Raw genomic sequence first — 7960 nt, 5'->3', positions numbered from 1 at the left:
ATCTCGGTGGGACCGATCGCTCATCTCGGTTGGACCGAAATGTTATGAAGGGAAACAAAGATATTACAATCCCATTTCAGTGAGACCGAGATCCCTATCGGTGAGACCGATCTGATTAGGGTTTGTGGCAGTGGCTATGACATCTGAACTCGGTGGCGCCGGATAGAAAGAATCGGGTGGGGCCGAGTTGGACATTTGGCTTGGGTCATTTGTGGATATGAGAAAGTAGTTGAGGGCTTTGGAGCATATCACTAAGCATTTTGAGCAAGCAAGCCATTAAGCAACACCTCATCCCTCCATGATAGTATTGGCTTTTCCTATAGACTCGATGTGATCTTTGGATCACTAAAATAGAAAATGTAGAGTCTTGTGCTTTGAGCTTGAGCCCATCCTTTTGTCCTTAGCATTTTGAGGGATCCACTTTTCTCATCCATGCCATGCCAATCACTGAGCTTTCCTGAAATATTTATCTTGAAGTAGCATTAGCTCAATGAGCTATATGTTGTTAGGAATTACCAAACCCACCCAGGTATACTTGCACTTTCAATCTCCCCCTTTTTGGTAATTGATGAAAACATATAGATCAAAGCTTCGACAAATGATAATAAGATTGAAAAACATTGTCGCTTTGAGAAGTATGTGAAAAGTAAGAGCTCCCCCTAAATTCGTGCATTATTTAAAATTTGCTTTGGACTGCAAATGCACAATGAGTTAGGATCATGGGTTACTCTTCCATGTCACATACATCTTGGTGGAGCGCTCAAAATGATAATAATTAAACACATGCACTCATCACCAAGCAAAGTGAATGATCATATGAGGATATAAGAGATAATATCATCCAACAAGCATTAATGTAGCATAGCATATGATCAAACACATGATCATCCAAGTATCTCACAAAAGGCATAAAGTATCAAGCACACAAATAATGAAGTTCAACCACCAAAAAGACAAGAGAGATCAAAAGCAACACTCTCTCTCGAAGCCTATGATCTATACATTTTTCTCCCCCTTTGGCAACAAGTTACCAAAAAGTTCATAGAAAATGCATAGTGCTAAATGACTCTCAGGCTTGGTCTTCATGTGATGGTGTAGAGATGGCTCCTTGGGCGAAGACTTCTATTGATGTAGCTGGAGCTAGTGGAGTGGGTACTGGAGCTGGAGGTACTGAAGCTATAGCTGGTGCAGATGATGTAGCTCTCGTGTCTGGAATAGGCACTGCAGCAGATCTCTGTCCTCTGGGCACTCTTGCAAAAGCATCACTGGTAGACTTGCCCTTCTTCTCCTCCACATCCTCCTGAAGTTGCTCAACTGCAGTTTGGATCTCAGTCACTTTGACATCAAGAGCATAAAACTTCTGCTCTATGATTCTCTCCAAGCTCTCCTGGTTTTGTGTCAGGGTGGCCAAGCCCTTCTCAATCCTCAAGGTGGAGGCAATCAAGTAGCCAAGCTAATCTTGCTTGCTCTTCAGGAAAATCTGAGATGCCTCTTCAGCAGTTGGCATCTTTGCAGCCTTCTCAGCCCTTGCCTTCTTCTTCTCTTGTGCTTGCACAGATGATGGTTCATTCTCATCCATAACAATGGTGTTGTCTTCGAAATCAAGGTAGATGGGCAGGTGCTCCTTGTCCAAAAGATATGTGCTAGTGCCCATCTTGGAGTTTATAAGCTCCTGAATGTGTGGGGCATACCCACAACTCCTCTTCTGATCAGCAACAGTCCTTTTGATTGTTTCCACAATCAGGCTCATGACTTTGAATTTCTGAGGCACATCAAATATATGTAGCAAGTTGATTGCATGGCCTCTGATCATCTTGTGATCACCTGACTTGGGCAGCAGAGTGTGCCTTAAGATCCAGTTGATGGTAGGCAATCCTGACAAACAGGTAATGTATAGATCCAAACTTATGTGTCTCTAGTGCAGTATCTGGGGTCTCTCTATACATGTGAGCCATAGAGTTGTGGTCTTTCTTCTTCTTGGCATAGACATCCAAGTCATCATCATTCCCTTTTGGAGCATTTATCAACTCAGACCATTCTTCAACTGTTGATTGGTACCTAGTACCCTCAGACATCCAGACTATCTTCCCATCTGGGTAGAAATGAGCTGTGGAGTAAAACTGCATAATGAGCTCATCAATCCACTTGGTGAGCTTCTGTCCAACAAAGTCATCTACTCCACAAGCATTGAAGCTGTCATACACTCTTGGATATTGCTCTTCATTCTTCCTGATATACTCCCAGTTAACCCATCTCATGTCACATACTATGGTCTTCTTGTCAAGCAACACTATCTCATAGAAATCTTGTTGTTCCTTAGTGTGGAACCTGTAGTCCACTACAGTTCTTCTTCTGACAGCATAGGGATCAGTCTGTCTCCACAGTCTCAGACCTGCATCCTTCCTGAGCTTCATATCTTCTGCAACTGGATGAGCATTATTATGATCAGGAAACTTGGGCTTCAACTTTCTCAAGACAAGTGAATCTTCATCTTCTTCAGCAGCTTCAGGCACTGGGGCCTTGTTCTTCTCTTCAGCTGGAATACTCCTTGTGTTTCTCTTAGGTGCAGACTTGGGCTTAGAAGCAGCAGCCTTGGGAGCATCTTTGGGCTTAGATGGAGCAGCCCCTGATCTTATAGCATCTCCCATCAGCTTCTGAGCTTTAGGTGCTGGTGCAGCAACCTCTTCCTCTTCTTCTAAAGAGTCTCTCCTCATAGAGGGCTTGCCAAGTACTTTGGCAGTAGTAGTTCTGACTCTCTTCTTCTTCTTCTTATCCTGGCCAGCAGCTTCATTATCAGACTCAATGGTGAACTTCATGGTTTCACCAGTGGCAACCTTCCTAGGTTTGGAAGTGGGAATTCTCCTAGCAGGTGCCTTCTTTTGCATTCCTGGCTTAGTGGATGCAGTTGTGCCATATTCCTTCTTCAGCACCTTCTTCTTAGAAGTGGCCTCATCCTCAATAGCAACATAGTTCTCATCTTCAGAATCTGAGGTTTTCTTCTTCCTTGCCCTGGTTGCTGCCTTGGGCAAATTGTTGGGTGTGCTCCTGCTACCCTCATCATAACTGCTAGAGGGACTAGTGCCCTCACTCATATGAACTTGCTCCTCAGACTTGTTCTGACTATCACTCTGATCTGACATGATGCAAACTCTGACAGCAGACCCTGTGAATAGATGTAGATGAGGTAGAGTGGATGCGCATCACAAAGCACAGAGGTTTTTGCAAAAAAATTGAGTCAAAAACTTAGTTTTAGTTTTCCACAGAAAGCATTTCGGAGCTACCGATTTGTAAACTCGGTGATACCGAAGCAGCTTTTGGAACCTAAACTGGTAAACTCGGTCAGACTGAGTCACAGTTCGATGGCACCGAGACTGCTAGGGTTTCACAAAGAATCGATCTCAGTCACACCGATTTGCAATTCTCGGTCAGACTGAGAATCACATGTGCAATGGCATGAGCCAAATCGGTGAGACCGATTTCTACAACTCGGTCAGTCCGAGATGAATTCGGCGGAAACCTAACCCTAAATTTTCAATCCAAGACTAATCTACGGAATTTGTTTGCTGGATAGGAAGATTTCAAACGTGGCAAGATTCATGGCAATGCAATGGCTAGGAATCGGAGTTAAGAATAGCGTAAAGTTCAAATCCATACCCTAATGCGGTGATGGATTTGCTACAGCAACAACGGCGGAGCAGAATCCCATTGACGGCGGCGGAGACCAGCGGCGGGAGGTCGCTGGCGAGGAGGAGGACGATCCGGAGACCCGAAGAGGCAGAGAAGGCTGTGCGCGGGCGAAGGGTTTCGGAAAAAATTCCAAATTTTGGCCTGGGGGTGTATATAGCCTGACCCTGTCGGTGTGACCAAGTGGAACAACTCGGTGGCACCGAGATGCATTACTGCAAGCAGTTACTACAACTCGGTGTGACCGAAAAGTTCAAATCGGTTGCAGTGAGATTGAAAACCTAGATCAACTTAGTGATCTCGGTATGACCGAAAAGGTTGAATCGGTCAGACCAAAACGCACAAAGAGGTTTTGGAAGTTTAAGTCTGACGAATCGGGGACTCCGAGTGCTCCTCACATAGAGTGGTTCGAATCTGACTTGATCAAACTTTGTGATATAGCATGAATAGAGTTTGAGACAAGAAAAGCATAGATTGCTAGAGAAGGTTCTTAGGCATTCTTGTCCATCCACTTGGCAAAAGAAAATAAACCAAACAATCAAGGCTACAAGTGGATGTCCTCGAATGAGTAAATTATGCAACCAACATGCTCACACAATAAAATGGCAAATGAAATATGTGACAAAGCATGCACAAACACTTCTAGCATCTATCAAGCAATTGGCAATGACTAGGTCATCTATATATGAGTATTTTGACTTCGGAGTCAAATGAGAACATTTGATCATAGGTCATACTCATCGTTTAAGCACAAGTGGGGTTACCACTTTTACATAAAGCATTGTTGTGTTCACACCATTAGAGTTGCTTTGGCTCAATTCTTTGAGTAAAGCTCCCCCTAGATGTGAGATCCCCCCTAAGAGGGATGAACTAACCTTGGGTTTTGTCGATGATGACTTCATGTAGGTGTTGAAGATGTGGATGCTCAATGTTGATGTAGATCATTCGGAGCAATCCATTGGAGTGAGTTGCACTTTCAATACCTACACGGGTTAGTCCCACAAGGAACAAACAAGGATATCCATAGACATAGAGTGATGCACACACACAAGATGATGTCTATGAAAGCATTAGGTTACCTTGTCCCTTGTCTTACGAACAAGAGGGTTTGTGACTCCTTGAACTAGTGAAAGATGTGGAAGTTGATTGCACTTGTCTTTGCCAAAATGATAAGAGTGAAATATGTTTGCGGAGTCACCCTCAAGAACTCTCTAGTTCTTCTTCTTCGGGATCCACATCGTCTTGATGGGAATCCTTGGAGTTGTAGTTGTACTCGATGAAGTAGAACTTGATGTAGTCTTGGGAACCCACTTGACCAAGGCCTTAGGAGCTTCTTCAAATGCATCAATCTCCTCTTGAAGCTTGTCCTTCCCTTTTTGCTTGTGGTCTTGTGGTGGAAGATCATCTTGAGCTTGTGTCCCTTTGAAAGAAGTAGGATCACACTTCTCTTGTTGAGGAACAAACTTCGTCTTGGGGTATTGATCTTCTTCCCACTCAACTCCATTATCATTGAACTTTCGTTCAAAACCAACACCTTGGTTCTTCCGGTGCCTTCCTTGCTTGCATACAATTTCCTTGAATTGCTTACTCCCGGCAAGGCTCTTGTAAACACCTTTCTCTATAATTCCCTTCAATAAGCTATTTTCTTTCTCAAGTGTAACTTGGCTAAGCGAATCATTAGTGGAATCAAGAGAACTACTAGAAGCAACAACATTGGATTTAGCATGATTATTGTTACTACTAGACACTACAAAAAAAAGACACATCCGTGACATTTTGGGCCGAACAATTTTTTTTCTGTCATACATAAGACACTTCTATGACGATAATTGTGACAAAACCCGGTATCATCATAGATGTGGTGGGCTCCTACTTCTATGACAAAAAATCATGACAGAAAATGGGCTTTTCGTCCTGGGCGGGCCGGAGACGTAGCTGCTTGATATTCTTTGGGCCGTCCATGACAGAAAAACCATGGTAGAAGCGAGGGGGAGGAAAATTTCGGGGAGTTGCCGGTTACGGTGGGAGAGCAATGCGCATTTCTCTCGTATAGGTACGCGTGTGTGTGCGAGGCATTGGCTCTAACTGAACCCGAGCGAGGCGTTAGGCTCTAACTGAACCCGAGCGATTGCACTGCAGGCTACGCGTTGCTGAACCTGAGCGATCGATCGATGGCTGTTAACTGAACCTGATGGAGCGATTCCTTCGCTACTGCTGCTAACTGAAGTCGATCAATGGATGAACAGTGAGCATTGCGGGGGGTTTGGATGAATAGTGAGCGGTGGCGTTGCCTCTGGATGAACAAGAACCCGTGGTGTGGAGGGTTGGATGAACAGTAGATAGTGGAGGGGTGGCCGTGGAGGGGTGGTTGAATAGGACCCCGTGGTGTGGAGGGCTGGATGAACAGTAGACGGTGGAGGGCTGGATGAACAGTAGACGGTGGAGGGGTGGTTGAACAGTAGCCGGTGGAGTAGCGCGCGGTGGAGGCTGGATGAACAGGAGCCCGTGGAGGCTGGAGGAGGTCGACGGTAGCCCGTGGAGGCTGGAGGAGGTCGACGGTGGAGATGAACAGTATCCCATGGAGTCCCGTTTTGCGGTACGCCACACCCCTCCCCCCGTTTCGACTGTAGCACTCCAACACAAGTCCGTTTCGTCCGTTTTGCGGTATGCCACACCCCTCCCGATCAACAGGACCCCCGTTTCGACTGTAGGAGGTCTGTTTCCTCCGTTTTGCGATACACCACACCCCTCCCGATCAACAGGACCCCCGTTTCGACCGTAGGAGGTCCGTTTCCTCCGTTTTACGGTACGCCACACCCCTCCCGATCAACAGGACCCCGTTCCGAACGTAGGAGGTCCGTTTCCTCCGTTGTGCGGTACGCCAGGCCTCGTTTCCATCGCCTGTTCCGTCCAAGTCGGTTGGCTCCCACGCGTTCTGTTGCCTCGAAATGAACACGACGCATTCCGTTGCCTCCCCATGAACACGACGCATTTCGTTGCCTCCCCATGAACACGACGATGACTCTGTTTCTCCGTTCCAACCCAGCCATGTACGTATGCGCGAGTAGGCGTTCGAGACCCCGCCCGTATGCACGTACATGGCCATATTTTCTTTCTTGCACCCTGGCCGCTGTACGTACATGTACATGCTACATGCGCGCCTCTACTACAACACATGCGCGCCTCTACTACGACACGTGCGCGCCTCTACATCGACCAGTATGTACGTACACGTTCGCGACCAGGATGAAAACGCTACGTATGCTTCGACCAGGTGGGTCCCGACTGTCACGCACTTCCGTGCCTGCGAAGATGTAGCTGGTGGGTCCCAGCAGTCAGGGGGGCGAATCGTTTTGTTTTTTGTTTTTTTTGCCCGGACGCACTTCCTTGCATGCGAAGGTGTAGCTGGTGGGTCCCAGCAGTCTGGGGGAAACATTTTTTTCACAAAATATGGTGGCCCGTCCGGTGGGTCCCCGTTGTCAGGTGGAGGAATAATTATTTTGCACATAATAAGGAGGCACTTCCTTGCTACGGCCGTGGACCCATCTGTCAGCCTCTCCATGTACAGTCCATGTCTGATGGAAGCCATTCCTTGACCATGTTGACCATGACGCGCCGAGAGCACCAGGGCGGTGGACGACGGCGAGGCCTAGGAAGGGGACGACGCGGAGCCGGGGAAGACGCGGCAGTGGATGCCCACGCGTAGAGGAGTACAAGGGTTCACTGGTTCGCTGCGGTGTGAGGCTGCCGTCGCGGCAGAATAACAGGGGGTGTGGGTGAGTGGAGGGATGGCCTAGCCAGCGGTGGGAGTAGTAGGGGGCGGTGAGGCCTCCGCCGCATCGCAGCCGGCCACGGGAGGCAGGAGCACGAGGCACGACCGGCGCTGGTTTGGGTGGCTGGAGCAAGAAGACCAGAGGTTGAAGAAGCACTACGGCCGTTGGATGGACATCGTACGGTCACTGGAGCTAGAATCATGCATATTGACTAAGTTGACAAAGCCCTCCGTCCCCATCAACTTAGTAGGCCCACAAGTCAGCCTGCCACTATACTGGGTCCTAGCTAACAGGGGGAATATTCATTTTTTTGTGCGTAATAAGGAGGCACTTCCTTGCGTGCGAAGATATAGCTGGTGGGTCCAAGCTGTCAGCGGCGGTAACATTTTTTCGCGAAATACTGAGGCCCTTTTGGTGGGTCCCCGATGTCAGGTGGAGGAATCATTATTTTGCGCGTAATAAGGAGGCATTTCCTTGCGTGCGGCCGTGGACCCAGTTGTCGG

The sequence above is a fragment of the Triticum aestivum genome, chromosome 4B, assembly GCF_018294505.1.
Source record: "Triticum aestivum cultivar Chinese Spring chromosome 4B, IWGSC CS RefSeq v2.1, whole genome shotgun sequence".
Classification (NCBI taxonomy): Eukaryota; Viridiplantae; Streptophyta; class Magnoliopsida; order Poales; family Poaceae; genus Triticum; species Triticum aestivum.
The sequence above is the reverse complement of the archived record's forward strand: the minus strand, read 5'-3'. Positions refer to the sequence as shown.